This window comes from Parus major, chromosome 3 (genome assembly GCF_001522545.3).
Source record: "Parus major isolate Abel chromosome 3, Parus_major1.1, whole genome shotgun sequence".
Taxonomy (NCBI): domain Eukaryota; kingdom Metazoa; phylum Chordata; class Aves; order Passeriformes; family Paridae; genus Parus; species Parus major.
In genome coordinates this window covers 44,296,978-44,322,775 of record NC_031770.1, presented here as the reverse complement: position 1 = coordinate 44,322,775, position 25,798 = coordinate 44,296,978, and the positions used below count along the sequence as shown (strand labels likewise).

The window sequence follows — 25,798 nt, the reverse complement described above, 5'->3', positions numbered from 1 at the left end:
CATCCAGGTTTCTGCATGTTGCTGTGCTGATTGGACACTTTAGTTAGGCAAACAGTAAATTATGTGGAGCACAGGTAAAAAAGAGAACTGGTTTGCTCTGGGATGTGGCCCTATGGCACCCAGTCACTCCCTCCATTTCAGCCCCACCTCTGAAGGAAATGGCTTCTTTGTTTATGGATGCTGCCTAAAGTGCCAGTGGCTGCATATTAAAGCCTACTTTGTTCCCTGCCTTTGCAGGAGATCAGCTCCTCAGGGACGATCCCTCTCCCTGTGCCACATTTGTGTTAGCCTGTACATTACAGCAGAGTTCCTGCTCATCAGCAGGGCATGGTTTGAGGGGCCTCTGCACCACCATGGGCATCCTCCTCTGCAGGCTGGGGAAAGGCAGCCAATCTCCCGGCTTTCACTGCCTCTCTGGGGGCCTCACTAACAGCAGCTGACAGTCTGTTCAAAGGGAGCTTTCACATCTGTCTGTAACCATGGTGACCAGTGACTTGGGCCCAGTATCCTGGAGTCCCAGGAGCTGGAGATGCAAGTGCATGAGTTATGTTTCTCTTATGTGGCACCTTCTCTTTTTCCTGAAAAACTACGGAAAGTACTTTCCCTTTGCATTTTTAAATACTTTTAGAGGCTGTTTTTTATTTCCAAGGGAGAAACACTTGGCTTCAAAGAATATATTTAAAACAACATAACTTCTGGTATCATCCTTCATCCACTGGATGTATGTAAGTATCTTCAATCAGAAAAAATGTACAGAAGATTATTCATACAATGCAAATCTTATTAAAATCTGATTCTATCTCTTTGTTTTGTGTTACAAACTGTTTGTCTGCTGGATACTTTCTCTTTGCATTAAGAGGCTCAGCATTGCTGCTTGGGTTTCTGCCATTTTTCGTTGCTTAACTCCTTTTGATAATTAGCAGCTCTGCTGTTAATTTGGTTTGTATTAGTTGAGTAAGGCATCTCCACTGGGCACTGTTAAATCTCTTTCTCTCTCTCTCTCTCAGCACTCCTCATACTTAGTGACTGGTTTCTCCTTTCTCTGCAACTCCATTTAGTGAGCTCCCAAGCTTCTCAGCCTGAAGTGCTGTGCACAGTCAGTGTCACAGCACAGCAGTGCAGGGGAGAGGAGTGTCCTGGTCACAGGTTGATCCCCACTGCTCTTGTACAGGAGTCCAGATCCCATGGCAGCTCCTACACGAGTAAATGGCAAGCCTGGACACTCTTTGCACATCCCTGAGGATCTGCAGGGTAAGCCCTAAGCTGAGAGACACTCACATAAACCTCTGAAGAGAAGCAACATAAAAGCACCAACATCCGTGTAACATGTTTGTATAATGATATTAGAAAATTACTGGGTATCAGAGTGACTAAGGGGTCACTCTTATGTGATGTGCGTTCTGCTGAGGGCTGGAGAATTATTTTTGCTCCCTGTTGTGCTCTGTTTGGGCTTTTAAACTGAATTTACTTAGTCTGTCATGTACACAGCTGCTATGGAAGCACATATATGTAAATATTCCCTAAGATAAACATACCAGCTTTAATAAATGCATCTCTTCTCAACGAAACCTGTCCATCTGGCATAAAGTAGTACAGATATTAAAAGCAGGGGTATCAAGTAGAAATTTCTCCTTTTGTGTGTCACAGTAGATGTCAACAAACTTGTCTCTATTGCCACAATACTGTTACCTGTACCATAAGTGGTCTCTAGGCTCACACACTGCTTGCACTGTGAAGGTGGAGGAGAGGAGGGTTTTCCTCAGGATAGCTAAACTTAAAAATGGTAATTCAATCCTTAAGCATGACAGAGATGACCTTGGATTTTTTTCAGGAATGCTTCCAGAGTGCCTGGGACCTCCATTTATCTGCCACAGAAAAACAATGGGCTGAGGGAGTCACTGCCACAGCCGTGTCTGCTGAGTGTGTAGCTGCCACATGGGAAAGGCCCCTACAGCCCAGGGGCTCTGCAGCTCCTCACTGCCCTTGGTCTCTAAGGCTCAATATTACAAAGTGACAGACCCACTCTGCCCATGTTGAAATCTCTCAGCCTCCATGGAAACTACCTGAAGTGGAAAGTTCTAAACACTTTCCAAGAGCTACTTGACACTCTGCAAGCTGAAGCTGTAGCAGTTAGTCATTTATTTATCTTTCATTTGCATGTTGGCCGTCTTGCTGAATGGTGCCTGGTGCATGCTTACACTAAAGTAAGGCTTCCCTGGATCACTCCAGTGTTAAGGTGTGGTGATGACACTCAGTTTATATGAAAGTACATCTGTGTGGTGAACATATGGGCTACAAAGCCCAAACTGCTCTCTCCCTCTCTCTCTTTTTCCCTCTCTCCCTCCCTTTCTGAAAGGCTGAGGCCAAACTGTCAAATGCTGCTTCTCTGCTGTGCACTGTCAAATAAAGGTGCTTGTGTAGAGACAAGCTAGAATTTACAATAAAATCTGATAAATGGGGGAAGGAGGCGAAAAAGAGCAAGAAAACCTAACTACCTGCATAGTGTCATTCGTCACTGGTATTCTTATGTTCCCTTCAGACCACTGAGCCCTTTTAAAAGAATAGAGGTGCAACTTATGACATCTGATGCTAGCAACAAACTGGAAAGTTTGGAAACTGAATCTCAGGACCTGCGCCTACTGAAGTCTGACTAATGTTTTGTGTCTTTGTTACATTGACTTGATCTCCGGTTCAAATTACAGCTCAGAAACTGAGAACATAAAGAGATAAAAGAGAAGTTTATCTGTATCAGACATAACCTTTGCATCCCTTGTGCCTAGTCTCTCTCTGGCTGAATTGGCATAGCTTGACAGGATGTGAGTGAAAAAGGAAATAAAATATTTCCAGATATTTCACCTATACGAGAACCATCCTTGCTCAATTTACCCTACTTTTGTTTATCTTTTATTTTCTACTAACATTTGCAAAAGGTGTTTCTTTTTGTTGACATTTCTGGGAAACTTTTTTTAATAGACCAGTTTTAGATAAACTCACTACATAGCAGAAATAATGCATGTGATTTAACCAATGAGTCACATGCAGCAAATAATGAATTATGGATAGTAGAAGTCAAAAGAGAAGTCACAAGCCTAGTGCAGCATTTAAATCCTGTTTGCAACATCAAATGAATGTGCTTAGATTCAGTTCTTTGCATATTTGCCAACAGACTGGCAACCTTTCTGGTTTCCATGACCCAGAAAGGAATGTCACTGATTTCTCTTTACTCTCCATAGTTCTTGCTTTCCATACCTTGCTTTCCAATCTATTAAAATAAAATAAAAAATTCAATTAAATTAAAAGAAAGGAAAAATAGGAAAACATAACAAATATAAAATCAATAAATCTCCTTAAGGTGAAACTTTAAAAAGGGAAGCCATTGGCCAATGTGCAGACACCACCACAGCTGCCAGGAATCACCAGCATTGCTGAAATCCAGGCTGAATCAAGAGAGGAAGGAGCAGGTGCCTGTGAGAGGCAAAGTGCTGCAGCCCCTCTGCCCCCATTTCTGGGGCCCCTGTACCTGAATGAGGCACATTAAAGGCCCTGTTTATGCTGGGTTTGTCTTGTGGTTAAAGATACAGTTTTACTTTCATTTTGGTTTTTCTCACAAGTGTTCTGATCATGGATATTAAATTTATATGTGGGCATGGGTAGAAGAAACACAAAGCACATTTTGGTTACTTGCAGTAGAGTCTGAGGCTTGGAATATAAGCGTCACTGCAAAATTTGTTATACCTTTGCTTCGTGACCAAGATTGCATCTTTTATGTATCAAGCAGTCAGCCAAAATAGTTGCTTGCTTTTGCACCTTCTGGCACAGACATTGGTATGATCTTGATCTAACACAATCTTTCTCTTTAGGATCGCACAGCTCAACATCTGCTTTGCATATTCCAGCCCATCTCTCTGACCCTACAGGCAGAGCTGGCTGATGCAGGGAGGGCATTTAAAGCAAAAGCAGGGAGGCAAAGCTGGCTGCCGCTGCTCCTGGGCTGTACTGTGTCCCTGATTACCTCCTCTGCAGATTTGCTATCAAGCCAAACCCTTTGCCATCCCTTTTTCCCAGTTCCTTCATTGCCAGACAGTTTCACTGCCTGTTCTTTCTCTTGTCCTTTGTCCATGGTTTACCTCCTTCAGCTTTGATTTCCTCTCCTCACCCAGATAAAGTCGTGATGCTCTGTTTCCTCCTCTCTTCTATTTTTGACTAGTGGTCCAAGCTGCAGTGCAAGCTCCTTGCAGGAACGACTGCCTTACTGTGAGTTTGTGCAGTGCCCACCACACAAATGCAATCCGAGCCCTTTTGGTGTTGCTTAGCTGGCCCATCCACTGTATGAGGAGATCACTGCCTTCTGTCCAGGGGATGTAACAAAGTGATTTTGGCCCCTACTGTCTCTGAAGGCCCAGCTGAAATCACGTCTCATATGGGAGCTGCCTGATGATGAGCATCTTCTTCAAGGAGTAATTAATTCTGTGACAAACTTCCCTAAGTCTTCACCTCTCTCCTTTACCCTCTCACTCTTCTGCAGCTCCATGGCTTTTTCACATTACAACTCCAACATCAATGGAGTCAAGGTTCTGTGTATTTTCTTGTCCATGCCTTTACAGGTTTGGTGGAAGCCTCAGGTGTAATTTCCTCACACTCCTAGGACTGGTGATGCTGAAGTGGAACGGGTGGAGCAGGGAAGAGACACCCTGTTTCTCACAAGCGAGCTGAGCTGTCCCAGGCTGGTGGCCTCTTTCTGCTCTGGCTTGTGAGGTTGTTGCCTGCTACCTCCTCCCCTGCCTGAGGTGAGGGAGCTGCCTGCCTTCTCCAACAGCCCCAGCAGGCCCAGCTTGCCAGAGCAGCACTGGGAGACAGGGCTGGCAGTGCCTTCCCTGCACCTGCAAGCTGCAGGGCCACCACTGCCTCTCACCACCCAGCACCACGTGCTGGCATGGGTTGCTTCTCATTGTCTGCAGGCTTCTGGGCAAGGCATGGGCTCGAGTGAGACTTCCCAGGCTTGCTTGGCAGCCCGAGGTCAGCCAACACCAAAGAGGTTTGGAGGCTGCCCCAGGGCTGAGGACGCATCTGGCCACACTGTTGGGACTTGAGCGGGGTCTCTCACTCAAGCTCAGGAAGACAAAGCAGAGCACTTGAAATTCCCATGTGTTCCATGTCCATTAAGTTGACCTAGATAATGTTTTCCTGCTAATACTCTGTTAATGTGTTGGGGTTTGGGGAGGTCTTATGGCAAAGAAGAATGCTGGGAATGAGTCTGTGAGAAATGGTCCCAGAGAGCTGATGCTCATGTAGAAAAGGCAGAGGGATATCTCCTTCTCCTTGGTCCTTTACACCTTCTGGTCTTTTGCAGGGACCTTGCTTCAGCTTGCCATCCTACCCCTGCAAGCAGCTGCAGCTGGCTCTTGCAGTAACCCAGGAATTGCTGTCACTTCTCCTCCCTCACTGTGAGGTGACAGGAGTTTTGAAAGGCCTCTGGAACCTCTGTTTGCAAAAGCAGCTCTTCTACACTGTGCCTCAGTCCAGATAGCGATGAGAGTTTGTCATAGGAAGTAATGTGGGCTCTTCTGCCACGTGGTTAATCTTAGTGATCCTGTGCCTTTGCGAGGCAGAGTTTCATCCCTGAGCTGCCTATGCAACCTGCACTAAGCCCTGGCTCAGAGCAGTCAGCAGCCCATCAAGGTGCCTGCTAACAGAAGCACCAGGGAGAAGTGAGTCTGGCTACTATTTAGAAGGACAGACATTATTGTCAGTGAACCACTCTTCATGTGCAACATTTGCTCTCACTCACGACATGATGTCACTCAGCCTGTGGCCTTATTCTGTAGTGTAAGAAAATGAACACTTTCAGTCAGTACTAGTTGGCTGATCCATTCCTATTTGGAGGAAAATTTCATGCTGGAAAATGAGTGTGTAGTTAGCTGACAGAAAGGAAACAAAGGCAAAACTTTTCTCTACTACACAGAATGTTTTTGTTGTTGAAAATTATGCAGTTATAATGAGCTCAATTCATTAGCTCTCTTTCAAAAGTCACACACCTTCAGAGATAACAGTCTACATTTTAATTCCATTTCTAGGTGACTTGGTTTGACCTGTTTTGCTAGAAATAGTAATCCTGCTCATGAATGCCATCTGCCCATTCAGACTGCTCGTGTACCAAATAATATCTTCAAGGCTGGAGCTTACGGCTTTAACTATCACATGATATCCAGTCCCATGCCTCTTAATCAGAGCATCAAGTGATTTATTCAATGTGCTTTTTTATTTCCTGCCACAGCCTGCCCTCTCAGAAGTTTCCAACAGCTTGAGGCAGCCAGAATTCATTCTTAGGGCTGTCTACTTTCTGACCAGCAATGCTGTTTATAAGCAGCAGCCTTTTCTGCTTTATCTTGCTGTATGTGTTTCTCTTCCAGTAAACTTCTCGTAAAGTGAAAGCTCACAGTAGTGGGGGTGGAACGTGATGATTAAAGTCCACTCCAACCCAAGCTGTTCTATGATTCTACAATTCCCATACCATCAGATGAGGCACATAATTCTGCAGTGAATGCAGCAAGATCTTCTCTGGCTTCAAAACCTGTTTTAAGAAAGAGGATAATTTTTTTGTACCCCACCTGGCCCAATGGGATCCTGAACCACAGCCACACCTCAGGGAGTACTGCACTGTAAATGTAACAGGTAGATTGACAAGATTGCATGAGTAACACTACATGATGTTTCCATGTCACATTGCTACAGAAAATCTCAGTCTGTAGTGTATTTGGCAACTGTTTTTTTGTGTTTATATGGCCATGACCTGAAAGCAGCATCTCATAGGTGAGCCATGAGTCAATCAGTACAGCACTGAATGCTTACTCCAAGCTTGCTTTTAAGACAAGTAGCCACACTGATTTAGACACACACAGAGCATTCATTTAGTCAGATTTTCTGCTGGAAATGTAACTAGCCCTAGTAAACCAAAATTTGATCTAAGCATCAGACTTTAAATCCAGCATTTTTGGGTTTTATTCTTAAAAGTTCTTACAATCCTGTAAGCTAAGGAAGCACATCACTCACTCTTTCCTAGGGCAGAGACCAAAACTACTGAGAAAAATTTTGAAAAGCTTAATGTTGATCTCCTGACTTGTAGCCTGTGATTATAATCACAAGACCATCCTTTCTTCTGTTTAAGTAATAAAAAGCAACAACAAAACCTGTCTGAAATGAGACAAAAATGTCTCTCTTTTGTTGGAAAGTGTTTAAATATTAAAATTAAGGATGTGTGCTGCTGTTGGTTATTATTTTAGATCACAGTGAAGGAAGGGAGCTTTCTTAGAACCTTCTTTTAAAATGGCTATCTCCCTGAATGTAGGCAACATGATTTGATTCTGGCCGTTTCATTGCAGTGACAGCCTCCATCTGTGGCTGAGTTGCACTGTGTTTCTCTTACAGCTGTGCAAGCAGAATGTAGGAGCTGTTACACTGTACACAGGGTTGGGAGCGAGGCTGTGGTGAGAGCACTGGAGCAAAGGAAGTGTTCCCAGCCTTTCTTGACTCTTCAATCACATTCTCAATTTTTGTGTTTTATGTGGAGCATTACATTGGAGCTGAAGAAGCACAACCCCCTGGGATGAGTAATTTGTATATCCTGTGATTGTGGTTTTGTTTACAATCCTGCCAAGATAAAGATTAGAATCCTTTGAAGAATGACTAAAAATTGTTGGATGTTGCTGCTAAAAGAGCATCAGCTGTCTACATTAGTATTATCTTCTACTTTTTTTAATCTTTCTCATTCATCAATTAGAGATTTTGTGTTAACAGAAACAGACATCTAGCTTTCTTAAAGGGCCTAGCATTGCTATGACAGCACTAGTGCTACTGAGGTGATGCTTTTGGTGACATCCAAAGTATTAGAGCAGGATTTCCTGAGCATGTTCAGTACCAGTAGGATGTGTTAAAGTAGCTGGTATGTAGAGTGCATGCCACAGGGGAGAGCTTCTGGTCTCCAGCATCACCTTGTGAAAAGTATGTACTCAAGAGCTGACCTGGTAAGACATCACCAGTGTAAGAAAAACTGATCTCACACACTATAGAGACAGTGTAGAGACAGAGACATTATTCCAGATGCAAGGGTCCTTCTTCTATCTCCATGATGTCCATATGAGTTCTGTCTATAGTTATGGTGACTTGGATACTAGTCCCAGGCATCTGAAGCAGTAGCTGTTTCTAAGTTTTCAAATGTTTTTTTTCCCTGTTGTAGAGTGGGAGGGGATGGTATATACAGTCTGCTGGACTACTCCACTCACTCCCCTGGTACCAACACCAGTTTAAAGCTCTTTTCTTAGTAGACAGATGAAGGTGATGATCAGCTTTCATTTCCTACTGGTCGTGAATAGCTGAGAGATGTCTGGGTTGATTTCAGAACATGACGGGGCTGTGTAGAAAGAACCAAAGTCTCAAAGACCGCTCCCAAAAGTCATGATGTTGCCATCAGACACATTCTAGCAGCAGCCTGCTGCGATGGCTCCATGCTGCACCTGGAACAATTCTTTGTGACCTCTTTTAGATACAGACTCTGACCAAAACCTCATGTTCTTGCGTCTCAAAGAAGACAAGCAACTGTAGAACTGCTGGATGGGGAAACTAATCTATCTGAGTCTTCATCAGGAGTTTGGCAACACTGCACCTCAGCTCTGCCAATTTGAAAAGGATCACAGTGGTGGCTATCTGGAAACTTCTCTTTTATTCTAGACAGTATCACCCAGACAGTGGCTTGTGGCTGGGAGATCTGCAGCGGGCATTGCTGCAGTGTTTAGAAGCAGAGGTGAATGGTACAGCAGCACTCCTAGAAATGCTGATAAATGAGGTCCCCAAGAAACCTCAACAGGAACTTAGTCAGATCCTCTTCCCCAACAAGTCCTGAAGAACCATAACCTGACCCAATCTGTGGTTAAGCAGATGTTAAAGAGCGATTGTGGGTAGGGCTGGTGCATGAATATCACATGAAGGACACACTGCATACAATAATGGTCCATAAAATCTTTTTCCACTGAACTACACTGGAGCTATTGTTGCTGTCTTGCTGAGCATCTGACTGAATGTTTACAGCAAATATTCGTGAGAATTGCTGTTGACCACTTGTGTAACCACTTGTAATATTACTTGTGTTTTTGATTAACTCTCTTATCAGGATGAAAGTTAGTAGAAATTGCTGAACAAAATGCTTGAATAAATTACTGTAACCAATAATCAACATCTGATACCAGGTTTTCCTCAGGAAAGAAGATGGAATGCATGAGTGAAGTAAAAGTTATTTAGAGATATAATCACAAATAGTGTAATGTTCCAGTCAAGAAATCAGTACAGAGAAAATCAGGTAATGGTCATTTTATAATGTGGTATTTGCAATGAGTGTATTTTAAAGGCAAATTTTAACACACTCTGATTAATTCTGTTTTTCAGCCAAACCATGTAGAAATGGTACAGTTTATGAGTGTACTTAATATGCTTGTGGGAAAACCAAGTGTTTTCTGTAACAGAGAGAGCAAACCAAATACCTAGTGCAGTAAAAACTGACAAGTTATGTGGTATACCAAAACAATAATGTTTTGGTATATAGTCACAGCTTCATTCGAAGTGAATATTATGTACATTTTTCCTCTTCATTGCCAGTATAAAATGCTTCAAAAGAAAATCCCAAATACCCTGGACTGTGAAGTATGCACAGTGCTAAACTGAGCTAACAAGAACATCCTGCAACTTAAAAAAGAAAGAACAGTCTTCTGTGCATCAGGAATAACAAAAGAAGCAAGAACCACAATCATTATATTAAGCTGTGCAGCCAGTTACTAAGTGCTAATCAATAGACACAGATTTAGAAACAAACGTAAGTCCTTTCCAGTAACAGAAGTAAGCAGAGGGTTCGGAAATAGCATAGCAACAAACCTGCTCTGCCTGGAGGAAGCCATTTCCATCACTCAGGCTCCACTGCCGTCAGCAGTGACACACACAGGCCCTGGAAATGGTACTGCTTCAGCACTGAGTGCATGCAGCATTGAGGCTTTTCTGCTCCAAAATTACACACACTTGCCTTTTTGTCTGAGCAGAAATGTCTGTTTAAAATTGTACTCACGGTAAGATTTATGTCCTACCTGGCCTGGAGCCAGCAAGGGACAAATTGATTTTGTACAACATGCATAAGCCTGACGTTCTCACTCTCAGTCAGAAGAGCATTTCCAGACTCTCAAGTGTTGCAGACTTCTGAACCTTCATCAAGTGCTTGTGCTTCTCTTCCAGTATCGTGGGCACAAGCTCAGGGTGAGCAGCATCTAAACTCTACCCTGGCTTTTGGACTTCTGCACTCCTGCTCAGAGTGTTCTTCCTCAACACAGTATGCCCACAAGAGTCACCCTCCAGAGAAAAGAGACACCTCTCCCCACACTATACAGGTGCATTGGCCCTGGCCCTGCTTCCCAGCAGCCCAAGTTCCACAAGTTAATGATACCTCAAGAAGTTAGAATAAAACAGGCTTGCACAAGTTTCTGACAGACCTTAGCCTTGCTTAGACAGCACCTGACACACAGCTCTAGATTACCCTCACATCCTCATGAAACTGAGTTTTCTTCTGTTCATATCCATCTCTTGGATGGAAGAGTCCAGAGGAGTTCTTTTCCTTCTTCAGTTTAAGGCCTTGTCTTGTTTTACCTGCAGAGGTGAGGAGGGGAGAGGGGCATTTTCAGGGTTCAGTTCATGCCGCATATGCATACCTGCTGAATGGACTGATTTGCCTTCTGGAGGTTACTATCTCTCCCCACTTACCATATAAGAATTTTTATTTAGACTTTATTGTAGGGAGATGTTAGGTAAGACAAAAATCAAGATCCATTTAGCTATTGCAAATGTCTGAAATCTGAGCAAAACCCAAATGCCATCAAAATATTTAGAAATGTCCAGACAGATGTGCAGATTTCCTGGTCACCTGAAGGTACTAGAGCATCAGTGCAGGAATTGCTTTAGGTCTTTGTGTCAGACAGAAAATTTTGCTATAGTATTTCCTAATGTCCTGTGCTGCATTTTGTAATTCAGAAGAAGCTTCCTCTTGATATAAGAAAAGAAAGGACTTTTACATCTGGAAAATTTCCAAAAGCTTAGTAAAGCTGAGAAGTCAAATTAAATAGTGATTACATGTTTTCAACAACATTGCACTGGCAGTGATCTGTGTCTCCTTTCTTCATACCAGCTGCTCCTTGTACAGAGATTGTCTGAGTTACCCACCAGACAATTATAATTTTGTAGTAAATCCTCTGAAGTTAAGGTGGTGTAGGTCTGGTGACTATAAATGGAGACTCAAGCGTGACAGAGCTGCACTTAGCCAGGATCTGTACTGTTTGACTGTGTGGTGAGGCTTAAGAGATGATCATGCAGACTGAAGTCAAAATGGATGGCACTATCCTTCATCTTGCAGGTGCATGTCCCCCTCCTGCCTTGTGTTAACAAAGTATTTGTGACTGTGCCATCAAGGAGATCAGCAAGCTGATCCAGCTGAAAACTTGCCCTAGAAAAATAGCAGATTGTTTTTCAGCTGGGTCAGTGGGCTGATCCAGCTGGCTGCAAGATCAGACAAGGTGCTGTTCCAGCACCTGAGCTTAGTGAAACTGTGCCCTGAGAGGTAGTTGTGACTATACAGAAAGTAAAAAAACTAATATGCCCAGCAAATCCTTGAGACAAATCCCAAGTCTGTATTATACTGACAGGAGAAGCCATTAAGGTAATTCAGTTAAGAGTTAAGACTAATAGGGAGATCAGCATGGTCATATGTGTCAGAAAAGCTCAAAGAGGCAGTCACAACCATCAACTCTTCATAAAACCCACAAATATTACACTGGCAATTTTGAGGAGGTGCATCAAGATTTAGTGATTTTGTTTGAAACCTTAGCACACTCACAGTGCTAAGGCAGATCACCATCTTAAAGGGTTTGTGGCTCTGGATCTTATCATGTTTTGCTGAAACCTGCTCACCATTATTAGCCTTAAGAGAATTGGTGCCTATGCAGCTGGTATCACACACATTTAGATCAAGTAATTTGGTATTTTACAACAAATGTAATTTCTTTAGTGTGACTAGAATATAAGGGGATCCTGGCCTTGCTGTCCTTGCAGTTGGAAATTCAAAAGGAGATGTCTAAAACTGCAGGATCTGAGAGGCATATGTAGACTTTGAATTGTGTGGTTTGATCACCCTTTTCCTTTTTTTTATTTTTTTGTTTATGTTGTGCTTGGAGAAATGACCAAAAGCAATTTTTGCAGATCAGCTCAGGTTGCTTATTGAGAGTCTTTTTGGCAGAACAGGACAGAGTTTTGAGTTTTTCTCTTAACCATCTCAGCTCATGAATATGGCCTTAAGGCCAAACTGTTCCCTCTTTATATGCCTATATACAATACTCAAGCAAACAAAATGGAATGGCACACTGGAAAGCTTTTAGACTCTTGCACCATTTAGCACAGTCTTTTTAGCTGTCTGCACTGTTTACTCATCCTCCTGCACCACTGACAGTAAAAGCCTGCAGGAATCCTTTTTCTTTCCTATATACTTTTTTCCTCCAGCTTCGCTGCAGACACAGCAGCATAACCAGCTCAAAGAAAAACAAACCAAAGCAACTTTTCAATTCCAAGCCTCTGCAGGACAGGCTGCTTGTGTGAAGCTGAAAAGGAGCCAGAGCATACCAGCAAGGAAGCTGTGATTTCATCCGGCAGTCTGACAGAAAATCCAAGGTTCCACTGCAGCAGTTTGTGCAGATGCAGCAGCCTCCCTCTGGCTGGGTCCATGTCAAATGCTAACTGAGGAGTGCCCAGGAGGTGGATGCACATGTAATTCTATCCCTTTGCTTTTTAGTAGCAACTCTCTGAGGAAACCAGGTATGCTCTACAGGTTTTTAAACAGTTTTTATTCCTTATGGTTGTGGCTAATTTCTAAGGAAAAGGGAAGCTGCCAGCAAAGGGGGAAGATGGTTGAGAGGAAGAAAGCTCCCCAAAGAGGGTCATTCTTCTTGCCATGGAGTGGTGATAGTGGTGTGTGCAGGAAAATTAACCTGAGTGCAGGTGGCTGGGGAATTTGCCTGGGGTGCAAGTTAGCAGGGAGGTCTCTGGTGAGGTCTGGCATGAGGACTCAGGGATGATTAGCACCTGAGTCACACATGTCTTGGTGTTTGCCCGGGGACTGATATTTGTGGTTTGGTATCTGTGCACCAGCTTGTATGCTAGGTCAGCGGGTAGGGGAAAAACACTGATCAGGTAGGACAGAAGGTTTAGGATGGTGTGTGCTGGGTTGGGGAAACACTAAAGATTGTATCAAACCCATTTGCACCAGTGTGACTCTGGAATGACTCTGCTGACAGCAGTAGAGTAACACTGACAAAACTGTGAACAGCATTTTGCCTTATACTGTGAAAGCAAGAAGATTTGGCAGAGGGCCTGGATGGGTGCTGGGAGGTACTCTCTGAATGTGTGTCTCTGCAAAAGTGTGTGCCGATTGCTGGGTAGATGTCTGAAGCCCTACAAGCATGCATCACCCTTCACAGGAAACAAAGAGGCTGCTGCACTTCAGACAGCCTACCCACTGAATTATTCAATGCAACTAAATAACTACAGAGCTCCAGTGAGTTACATAAAACTGCAAAACTGGCTCACTCCCTTGACTTGAATCAATAGTATTGCCTCTTTCTGATCACTACTTCATAGTAGTAAATCCCTGGCTTGGGAAATGCTTAACACATTTGGAGATAGAACTGAAAACATAGTGAGAGGAGCATGGAGGTGAACTGACAGAACACTCTAAGAAAGGTTCTTGCTGGGCAACAGTCTCTTGCTCCTTGTGAGAAAGTGACAGTGTCTGAAATAGAGCATGTTTTGTGCCCTGTTGTGTCTTCAGAGCTAGTGCCTGCCCAAAAATGCTAATCTAGAGACAGAAAAGCAGAAAAACACAATGGTTGAGTGTTGTTACAGAGACTACTTCATGTGCTGGGTTTATTCCAAAACAGGCAATGCAAACCCTGCAAACCATCCATGGCTGGCTCTCTTGCACCCTTTCGCTTGCCCAGGATCATCATTCCTCTTGTCAGATTCCCCCACTGTGCCAGAGCTGAAGATGTATCATGGTTTTAAGTCCAGCTGGAGACGAAATACCCCACAGCCTCTCTCTTAACACCTAATGGAATGGGGAGAATGCAAGTGTCCTGGCTTAGGGTGAACATTTTATTAACTGAAAATAAATCAAAATACAATACTAATACTAATACTAATACTACCACCAAAAATATCAATAATAACAATAATGGAAAAAATCCAAAGTGATGCACAATGTAATTGCTCACCATCTGCTGACCAATGCCAGACCCCCCTTCCCAAACCCAGATCAGCTGTCCTTCCAGGTGACTCCCCCAGTTTATATACTGAGCATGACATTCTGTGGTGTGGAATATCCCTCTGGTCAGTTTGGATCACCTGTCCCAGCTGTGCTCCCTCCCAGTTTCTTTTGCTTATTTTCTCACTGGCAGAGCAAGGCACAAGGAAAAAAAAGTCCTTGACCAGGGATAAATGACTTAGAAATAACTAAAACATCGGTGTGTTATCAACACCATTCTCATCACAAATCCAAAACACAGCACTGTAATAGCTACTGAGAAGAAATTAACTCTACCTTAACTGAAACCAGGACAATATCCACCCCTTATTCCATACCTTTATATCATGCCAAGTTTCACACTGGCCAGTATCCCATTACCTTCCCTATTCATCTGTTCTGATAGATATACATACAAATATTATTCTCTTAGTCTATGGAATGCCTCTGTTAAATGTTCATAAAACATCCACACACACACACACACAAAAAAAGTTTGTTGAATTCTTTTACTCCAAGACTTTGGCCTCCATCTTTGATAACAGTCCTTCAAGCAGGAAAGATGGTGTGAGGTGTTGGATTATTGCATGGTGCATATTTGAGTCAGTTCTCATTCCAGCACTGCTGTCCTTGTTCTTTTTCATCCTAGTTCATTCTTCCTTGGTGTGAATGTGGCAATCAGAGGGATGCCAGCCTCAGATCCCTAGAATGCTTGTGGCTAAGATTGATGCCATGAGATGCTCATTGAGGTGATGCACATGTAGCCACCATGGAAGTGCTAATATTACCATTGGGTAGTTATAACACAGAGTAATTAATTGTTTATTTTCAACATTATTAAAGTCAAATCCCTTTGAGGCACACTAGACTTTTAAATCCTGCCATATCACCCACCAAGTGCATCCAGGTTTTTTAGCAAAAGCAGTCCCATGGATGGGTTTGCCTTTGCATGAGGCAGGAATAATCCAGGTTTTCCCCAGCGTGTTTTTAACGTGTACTACAGCAACTTTATCCACTTCTACAGTATGTAAAAGTTTTGATTGGGCAGGGCCATCCTGATTGGCCCTCTGGTGCTGTCTAACAAGGTGGCTTTTGCTGAATGTGTACCCCAATGTTTTGATGTCCCACCACCCATTGCTGTCAGCATAGTCCTTAACAGTCCATTACATTACTGGATCTTTCCAGAGACTGGTGCACGACAGGGGATGTGATACAACCACTTAATAGCATGTTCTTTGGCCCAAGTGTCTCTAAGGCTGTCTTGGAAATTAGTTCCATTGTCTGACTCAGCTCTTTCTGGAGTACCAAGTAGCCATAGGATTTGCTTTCCAAGGCCCAGGATAGCGTTTCTGGGTGCTGGCACTCCTGTGGCTGCCTCCACCATCATAAGCACATGGCACTTGCCACCATGGGATTGGCTGAATGTGATACAGGCAACCTGCCAGGCCTCCCCATACTTACATTTCAGCTGTCACCCTCTACACCAAAGAGGCTTTACTTGCTCAGGCTGCTTGACCGCAGCAGGTGTTTGACATTCACAGAGAATCTGAAGCTGTTGGTACCAACAGGGAACCAAACATCTCTAAATATCTGGAGCTGCTGGGCTGGGAAGAGCAGTTTGTCCCCCTTAAAGCAGCTCAAGGGGAATGTCCTGTTTGCAATGCTGACATAAACACCCACAAACACTGTGACTGCTGGGGAACAGGCACTGAAACCACCCCTCACCTCCCCTGATACCACACCTGTACCTCCATGGGGGAGCCGTGAGCAGTCCCAGCATCAGAGGAGTGTTTGAAAGCACCCTTGTGACTGCTCTGTGTCTGCTTCACCAGCAGCTAAAGAGCACCCTGAATGCTGCCTGGCATTCCATGTATGCAGGTGGGTTACTCCTTCTGAAGATGGAGATACCCAATGCCCAGGAAAAAAGTGTTTGCAAATATTGAACATTTATCTTTGCTGAATTACCTTTTCTTTTCCAGCAAAGGAAAGTCACTAAGAAATTAATTGCTGGACTGGAAATAGAACTATTAGATTGATAATCAGAAATCACAGGGAGAAATGCAGTATCAGTCTTATGCAGAAATCTTTTAAACAGCTTTCTTTGTTTGCTTTATGTAGCATTAATACATTGGTAAAAGTCATAGTCAGTTTGCAAGAAAATTGTAATGTTTGCCTCATAATTTATTCATAGTCTTGTGATTAATAGTCTGTGTGGTTGACCTGCATTATCTATTTTTCTTTAAAAAACCATCAACAAAAAATAATCAATATAAAGTGACTATATTTGTGAAAGACCAAGTTTTGCTGCTGAGTCTTTCTAATGTCACACTGACTATACTGAAACTCATGAAATTTAAAGAGGTCAAGCCTTAAAAAAAAGGTTGCAGAAATAGTGAACAAATTGGTAGAAAATATAATATACAATGTGATTAGAAGGTGTATAAATGCATGTGATATTATGAAGAAAATTTGATATAACTTTTATAGAAAAAAAAATCTCACAGCTTGATGGAGTTTTTTGGGCAGAGGAAGGAGATGGAAGTCGCTAGTGAAGTCTCGGAAATCTGCCTCTTGAATTGTATTGTTTGACATAGAAGTTATCTGAAAAAAGAAGCATAGTCTGAGGTGAGAGATGGAAAATTCCTCTAGATATCAAAAATGAAAGCCAGGGGAAAAAAGTATGTAATGCTCTGAGTTATTTGGTTTAAATGGCAGAAAAAAACAATGCTGTCACAGGAATCCTAACATTGTGTGCAGACAGAGAAGTGCTGAAGAGAGAAGTCCTGTTACTTGGGCAGAAGAGATCCCTGAGTTACGACAGACAGTTTTATAAAGGGCAAGAAAGCTGAACAAATGGTACACAGTGAATGATTAAATAGCTGGGGATTCTTCAGAGTGGAACAAAAGAAGCAGATGGGAGATTTGACAAGGACTCCTAAAAACATAAGCAGTGTAGAGAGAGGAACCAAAGAGTCATTATTCCCTCCTTCACAAGGCAGAACTAGAGGAAACTAAGAGAAATGTGTGGGTACAAGGTCCCAAAAAATTTAAAATCGGTGCTTTTTCACCAGAAGTGCAATTCAACTTGAGAACACTGCAGGATCTGGTTGGTGCCAGAGGCTTTTGGGGGCTCACACAGCTACTGGACAAATCAATGGAACAAAAATGAATGAAAGTCTATAAACCATTTGTCCCAGCATGTTCTTGAACTGGAGAATGTAGCCTTCTGCAGGCAACTGATGCCAAGCTGAACAGGTCTGCTGTGATCCAGACTGGCCATTTTGAAGACAAATCCATCAGGAAACTGAAACAGTGAAAAAGACACGGAAGTATTTGCGTTGAAACAAAGCCAGAAACTGTCCCTGTGTGTCCAACTAAACAGCAATGAAGAAAGTTTAGCTGTCACTAGAATAGTGAGCAGTATCAGATGGTTCCGTGTCCAGGCAAAATAAATAGAATTTTCTTTCTTGCGAGTAGGAAAAGGGGAGATACACCAGGAGTGTGAGAAACAGGGTGAAAGGATTAAACATGAAAGCTTGGCTAAGCTTTATCCAAACAAATATATACTCCCATTGCCCCTGCCATAGAGTTGATGGGGTTTGGACCTGCAGTTCCCAGAGCTAACATTCTGATGATATGCTCCTTTAAAAAACAGATTGTTATCTTGACAAATTCTTGGGGATAACCTTTATTAGGATATGAATGGATAAGTAAATTATGTCAGAAATGCACATCTGGAAACAAGGTCACTTTCAGCACTTTTTCAGCATGCTTTTGTGAATTTCCTATTTTTGTATTGTTTGCTCTTTAAAAAATATCTACCCATTCTAAACTCACAAATACAGTCCTAATTTTTCAAGAAGAGCAGTGCAAAAATTCAGAAATGGTGCATAATAGATAAAAATGAAAATTGCTAGGACTTTTCAAATGAACCACTACCAAAAAGAAGTTCTTATAAAAAAAATTTAGTCTCTATGAATTATGCAATTTCATAGCATTGATTGGGAAAAAATAGTTTAAAGCATGTGGGTTGCTAAGAACTTTTTGCAATGAATTAGGAAGATAGTATTTTCCTCTGGGTTATAGATCCAGATAAAGGCAATTATGGGCTTAATGGGGACATGTGAAAACTGCAATCTGACATGCTTTTAAGGAGATTTCATCTCAGTTTCACCTCTTGAACTGGCTCACTTCAAGAACACATCCTTTGCCTGACTGTTTACTGCAGAAGAGGTGTGAGTTGTTAGACACATGACAATGTGTAACTGTAAGAGACTATGATCTGGTGTAATTTACAAGCCATGAGTAGGTGCAAATTGAGACTCAAAGTCCTGTCTATATATTTTTAAACCATTTGCATTTCTCATTAGGCTTCTCTCCCTCTTTGTAGTGGGAATTATTCTAGCCTCAATCATTTCTGCAGAAATCAAGTTTTCTTACATCATCCAAACTCACTTCACTAAAGGCAATTTAATTCTAGTTCAACATACATTGCAACCAGTGATTTACCTCAGCTGTTTCTGAGAAAACTTTAAATTGGAATAATTCCTTCTAAATGGAGAAGCCAAGGCTGATCAATGTAGACTTTGAATCAGGGGTCATATAACATGTTTCCACCAGGCTATCTGGCTACCTCCTCTTCTGTTCTGGAAATGGGCACTAGAACCATCAGCAAAAAACATTCCGACATCAGAATGTGCCGAATGGGAATAAATGCAATGAAAAATCAAGCACCAATGGAAATCAAGTCCTGCTTGCAGTAGGCAAACCTAAAACAAGGATTAAAAACAACTAGGGAAGACTTTCCACAACTCCTGTGCTTCAAGCTACTTTTGGAAGCATTTAATTTCACCTTTGCTTTCTACCTACTAGATAATGTTTTTCTTTTGTCTCTGGTCTTTCTATAACATTGAAGCCAAACATGAAGAATGCAAACATGAAGAGTGTTCAGTCTGTATTTCTTTGTCCTTGAATTCATTCAACAACTTACTCCTCCAACTTTGATTTGGAAGTGAGTAGATAATGAAAGACTGTTTCTCCTCATGATATAGATAGACCCATAACTCAACTAGTATGATTTTTTGAATTTTTTTAGACCATTCCTTGATTCCCTAAGTACAAAACTGTTTTTCTAAAAAAAAAAAACCTTCTTAAAATTTTTAAAGTAGTATAGGAATAAAGGAATAATGTGCTTCCTTAGGAAAACAGACAGTTATTCATTCCCTGCTGAAAGGCTGCTCATCTCAGCTGACAAAAGATGCCCTTTCCACAGACCACTTTGATTTAAGATCATGGATTTAAGACAGATCACATATAATATTAATTACTCCACAGTTTTTAATATTATTTTATCATTAAAACACAGGTAAATTTCCCAAGACAGGTACCTACTAATTTAAAAGGAGAGAAAATGAGACAGTAAAAGTGGCTTATAAAATCTAGGCCTTACATTACATTACCTTTGCAAGGCTTTCAGCTGAAACTTTTATGATGAGTGTAGATGGAGTTGTACTGAAAAATTACTAGTGGGTACTTAAAAAATTCCAGGAATGGGCAGTGGCTCACTGAACACTAAAATTTCAGAAACATTGACCTCAGTCCACTCTCTGTTAACATTAATGCCAGACACTGAAGAATTAGAGTACCAGTGTGATCTGTGCAGGCCTCAGTGCTGTGGGCTTATTCTGTTATCCAGGAGAACAGTAGGGAAATACCACTTGTATTCTTGCTCCTTGCTTGTTTTCCATCTTATCTTCTCCATCTATGGAGAAGAGAAAGAATCATAGTAGAAACCCAGGAAGAATTATGCTGAATAACTTCAAGTGAGATTCAGGTGCTGTTTGTAGGATAGAGGGAGACATCAGTGAACCAATGATGCTCAGAAGAACCAGGCTTGATTTGAAGTTATTTTAGTATGAACTGGTGTCATTCTATTCACCTTCATGGAGGTGCTGCAAATTTATATTGATGTAAATGAATTCAAAATGCTTAGTACTTTACTGAAAAACTCTGATTTGAAAATTAAGAGCAGGCATAGTGTTGTATCTCTGCAGAATATTTAATTATTGTAATTATAAAAGAAATCTGCATGGCTGAAAGGTTGTACTTTGAAGCATTCAAGTGAGAAAAATGTTATCATTCAGATGAAATCTTTAATTGTCCCTACTTGTCTTTCTCAACAATATTTTTAGTCTAAACAGTTTGTAATTTTTTTTAACACACATGATAACTGTTCAGTGCAGTTCTACTTAGGCAATGACATACTTTCCTTGTAAAGATTTTAGTAAATACCTTGTGGAGATTCACTCAGATGTTTATATGTGATGGCGAATTCTCTCCTGCAAACTCTTATTTTCAGTAAAATTTATGTTACAAATCTGAAATGTTCCCATTCTTTGCACTGTAAAATCTAATATTCCAAGGGTGAGTTGATGTGCTGTTGGCCACTGGCTTCATTTTCATTGCTGCTATTACAGTTTTGCTGTACAATCACACAAGGCATTGTACAGCCTGCTTAGCTTCACTGGTCTCCTTGAGAAACTGTAGATAATGCGCAAATGTCAAGCACTGCTTTTGCTCTGTCCTACATCTGCTCCTGAGAAAAACTGGGCAGCAGCAGAGGGAACAGCAAAGAGCCTTGGAGCTACTGGCAGCCAGGAGTTTTGTGGAAGAGGCCAATAGAAACCTCTGTCTTCAGGGTGCTGTCAGTAGTGAGAAGGGACAAACACATACATTCATCCTCTGGCAACTGTAAGATCTGGAAGATAAAGTAGTGATACCTCTTCAGTAAACAGGAAGTCCTAGTTCCGAGGTAGAAGAGGCTTCTCTTTCTTCTCAGCTGCAGAAAGTGGAGAGGATTTGTGTGAGCATTATTAGGGCAAGGACTTCCTGAGCCTGGGTCTGGGAATCTTGGCTCACTTTCCCCTCCAGTAGCTGCAATGCCAGATGGGATGGGCTAGACTGAATCCTACCACAGTCTCCAAGACTTCAAAATAAATTGGCTTAAAAGTAGGATTTAGTCTGCTTGAATTAGCAACTAACTGTCATTTAAACTCCAGGACACTGATTGAACCACTTTTCCCTCAAAGTTCTCTGTGGCCACTGAAGAGGCTTGGGTGCCAAAAGCCACTTATCTCTCTGAGCTTCTCAAGGATGGGCACCTAAGCAGGGCCATGTGGTGTCCCTGGGGCTCCCACACCTGCAGCTCTGTGATCGTGTCGGGTAACCTTGCCTAGCAGCAAAGCAGAAGGCCAGGTTCCTTTCCCTTCCTTCCTGTTCTATTGGAATATTGGTGGCACTTGCCTAGGACTGCTTTTCTTCAGGGATTTAAGCAATTTTTGAGCGCAGAAGTGTTGCCTAGGTGCTTAAATCTCAGAGAAAGGCACAGTCTTGGGGTCTGCACAGCTAGTCCTTGCAGGGAAGTTTCTCTCTTGGCTTGGAATAGAGATCTGTTTGGCCCACTACCCATCTGACAGGGATAGCTTGCTCCCTGTCAATAAGGTGAGCACAAGCATGAACAACAGCCAAAAGCAGGTGCCAAGAGAAAAAAATAAGCAATGTGGGCATAAGTAGATGCCATGAGAAAAAGCATGAGAAGCAGGGTGTACAGGCAGATTGAAGTTTATATTTGCAAGACTTAACTGCCGTTACCTCGTGTGTATCTAAACTTACTTTGGCAGGTGGGTCCTGGGATCCTGCTGTTTGAAGCATTCCCAAGATCTGGCTCTGTCCATCCGTGTAATCCTTGCAGGCAGCCTGGCTTAAGTTTTACAAAGCCAATATGACACCAAGGTAGCCAGCAGGCCCTAGGATGATAAGCAAAATGCAATTACACAGTCCCCACCAGAAAAGGCAGCAAAGGTCAGGGAGTAGGAGGCCAATGCACCAGGGAGAAGCATAAGGATGTGAGAAAGATGCACTTGTGCACCCTCCGTATGTACATTTTTCTGATTTCAAGAATCAGGATGGTGATGCCAAGCCTAGGTATGCATGAATGTATGAAGCATATTCCTATTAACATCGCCTGTACCGTATTACTCTCATTTTCATAAAATTACTGAGTGCCCCGGCCGTGCAAGGTGAACTCCTGAAGCAGATGGGAGCAGTGACATGCAGTCAAGGCTCACTATTTATTTATTTGCCTACGCGAACCTGTTCTGTCAGAGAGTTGTTCGACCAGCACTCAGGGCAGCCGTTTCTTCTGGGCATTCCAGCCGAGTGCCAAAGCCGAGCCCCGCAGCCGTAAACCTGCTCCCAGGAGTGTACCCTGAGCAAACACCAAAACAGAGCGCAAACCCATCCGTGAGCCAACGCAGCGCTGCGGTGACAGCGGCTCGCAGCAGCCCGGCAGCGCCAGGCGCCAGCGGGCGGATGGCCACGGATACGTGACACGCATGTTAAGGGCGTTTTTAATGTTGACATTAAAGCCGGGCACGGTGGCGGCGGTGGAGTGAACCGCTCTAGGGGGGCATCTCCCGCCCGCTCGGCTCCCCAGCGGGAGCTGCAGGCCGGCCGGCTGCCCGCCTGGCACTTGCCGGGCGCTGTCACGGCCCGAGCACAGGAGCAGGGGGAGCCGGCAATCGCAGGCTGCCCGCGGCACTTCCCGGAGCGCCCTTGCGCCGCCAGCCCGGCGGAGCGGGCGGGAGCGGGGCGGGGCGGGCGCTGTGTTGCCGGGGAGACGGGGGCGGGCGGCGCGGCGGGGCCGGGCAGGAACCTCCCGCCATGGGCTGCCGGGACGCTGTCAGCGGGATAAGAACGGAGCGGGCGGCCGGGCGCGTCGGCTCTGGCGGGGAGAGGAGCGGGTAAGGGCGGGACGGGCACCGTCACGGCGGGGGGCTCGCCCGGCGGCACGGGGCCGTGGGAGGGCTCAGCACAGGCCCTGCCCGCGGGTTTCGGCGGGCCGAGGCCGGCAGCCGCGGCGCCGGGGCGGGCTGTCAGTGGCGCCGCTGTCGCCTGGAGATGCCGCTGGAGGCTCGGGGCAGCCCGGCGGCGGCAGCAGTAGGCGGAAGGAGCCGCCGGAGGTGGCGCGGGCGAGGCCCGGCCCGGGGCTACCGGGCGGCGGCGGCGGCGGCGGGAGGGGCCCGAGTGTTGCCGGGGCCCGAGTGTTGCCGGGGCGGCGGCGGGCGCTCGGCGGCCCGGAGCGGTCCCTGCTGACGTGAGGCCTCGGCCTTTGCCGAAAGGCGCCGTTTTAAGAACCCCGTGTGCGTGTCCAGGCGGTGCGTGCGAGTTCTCCTCCGCCCCCTCCCGTGTTGCCGGGATGCTGTGCGGGTGACCGAGCACTGGAACAGATTGCCCAGAGAGGTTGTGCAGTCTCCCTCGCTGGAGATGTTCAAGAACCGTCAGTCCTGGGCCACGTGCTGTAGGATGGCCCTGCTTGAGCAGGGAGCTTGGAGCAGATGCCCCACTGCGGTCCCTTCCAGCCCGGCCCGTTCCCTGTGCGCTGCCTACGGTGGGCAGCGCTGTGTGAGGTGATGGTGCAAAGCGCGAACACAAAGCCTCTGCTGTCAGCGAGGCGTGTGTTGCAGATAAGGATTGAAGAAAAGCAAATGTGGGCTGTTCACGGAAACGCGATAATGCTGGCGGACGTGGAATATGCAAGAGTCGCAGCGTTTCAGCACCTGAAGTGCCCTTTTTGAAAAGCTTGCATCAAAATGAGTGGACAGAGGAGCGATGGGAACTCTTCTACATGTTCTTTGAGTGCGGGGAGACTGTTCAAAGATGCTTCTCCAAGAGAAAAGCAAAAATCTTAAAATTGGATATTGCCTGATATCTCCAGAGGAACTAAAGAGCTAGCTTTTACTAAGATCTGCAGTGAAGGGAGAAGGCAAGAGAAACAGGTGCATCACTGGAAGTGAAAATAAAACTTCTTGTGTAAGAGAAAGCAGAGCAATTAAAGAAATTCAGAAAAAAGATCAGATGACTGAATGTCATCGCCTAGGACTTGGAAAACTATCTAATGTGGTTACAAATGGGACTGGCTAAAGAAGAGAAAATCTGGATGGCAGACTTTTTTTTTTTTTTTTCCCCCTCTCCTTCTTGTAGTGCCAAGTGAATCAGTAAGACTTCATTATAGGGATCTACAGGGAACTTGGAGCTGGTGACACAAGCTTGTGTACTGTTTGTGTACTGTGATGAGGTGGTGGGACAACTATCTGTTCTATTCCTGTGTATTGTAATCTTGTGCTAGGTAACAGAAAATAGGTATCTGTAACATTTAATGTTTCCTGAAGGAAGGATCAGATTTTGCTTGCTTGGACAAGAGACCATGTCTGCATAGAGTTTTTATCATAGTGGAGCTACAGTGTGGTAAGGACTCAGGAAAATATTCTTGAGTCTCCTTTTCACCTGTATTGTAGGCTCACAGACCAGTAGTGCAAAGAAGAAAGCTTTCTCTCAGGTGCTTTAAAAAAAAACTGTGGTTTACTGGCTCTGGGAGTTTCTGGTGGATGTTCTGAATAGATTGAATGTAAAATAATGCTGCTTTCATATATTATCTTAGATAAGGAAAAAAACCCAATTTTTTCTAGGGTTTTAATTAAATTGTTCTTCCTTGTTGTCCTTTGGACAGGGACCCTTGCAAGCTAAAACCATATAGTTTTCAAGGCTTTACTTATAAAATCAAAGCCAGTTGCTAAAGGAAGTCAGTTGTCCTTTGGTTTATAAGACTGTATACAGATTTCTTGAACTTATTGGATGTCACTCATTTCCTGCCTTCCCTTTCTCCTTGCCCTGTGAGTTTTTTTAGCCATACTCCAAGACAGCTTCCCATCAAAAATGTTTGATTGTAAGAAGTCTTTCTATATTTATTAGGATTCTTCTTTGATGCTTCTTTTGCTTCCTCCTTTCTCATAATCCCTGCTAGGGTTTTTCATATGTTGCCACATCTGTTGGTAGTGCAGCTTAAAATAGTAGGGAAAGAGTCTGTGAGTACTTTAAACAATAGTATAGAATCTGTTGGAAAGTTAGATACTGGATGTGTAAACACTGGAAAAGAGAAACTGCATTCTTAACACTTACTGAAAGTAAGTTGCTGTTTTCATATAGTTCTCTTTGCAGTCAAGTTCACAGAGCATAAGCAAACACTGTGAACTAGCAATTCAGGAAGCTCAGCTCTGTATTTCTATTGTGAGTGATTTCTGTAACAGACTATGGTGCTTCCTTATTGGTATGAAATTGTACACCTTTGCAGCTGGTCATTTCGTATTTCCTTAATATTTGCAGAATTTTCCCGTTGGTGGTCTCTTTTCAAATAAGATAATATTGCCCGTGGAGGAAATCTGAAGCAAAACTAGTTTTGGTACTTGTCTTTTGAGGGCAGAAAGGAGCAGGGGGAATGCAGGGTGAAATGATTACTTTGTAAGAGGGTTCTGCTGCACCTAGAAGCACTGTCCAGAACAGCTGTCACTGACAAACCAAACTAATACCTGT

At 43.6% G+C, this 25,798-nt stretch overlaps 1 protein-coding gene and 1 long non-coding RNA gene across 2 annotated transcripts in view; one reads left to right on the top strand and one right to left on the bottom strand.

Moving 5' to 3' along the window:
* Positions 1–16,871: 16,871 nt before the first annotated feature.
* LOC107201186 lies at positions 16,872–22,708 on the bottom strand. Its single transcript, XR_001520078.2, has 3 exons — positions 22,523–22,708; positions 22,043–22,176; positions 16,872–21,209 (listed from the first exon to the last, which is right to left on the bottom strand). It is a non-coding gene; the product is annotated as an uncharacterized LOC107201186 (long non-coding RNA).
* A 371-nt stretch (positions 22,709–23,079) lies between these two features.
* The window catches only part of LYST (lysosomal trafficking regulator), a 77,590-nt gene continuing 74,871 nt past the window's right edge, over positions 23,080–25,798 (top strand). Inside the window, exon 1 of the mRNA XM_015622011.1 lies at positions 23,080–23,172. The gene's annotated coding sequence lies outside the window, so the exon portion shown is untranslated. The remainder of the gene's footprint in view (positions 23,173–25,798) is intronic.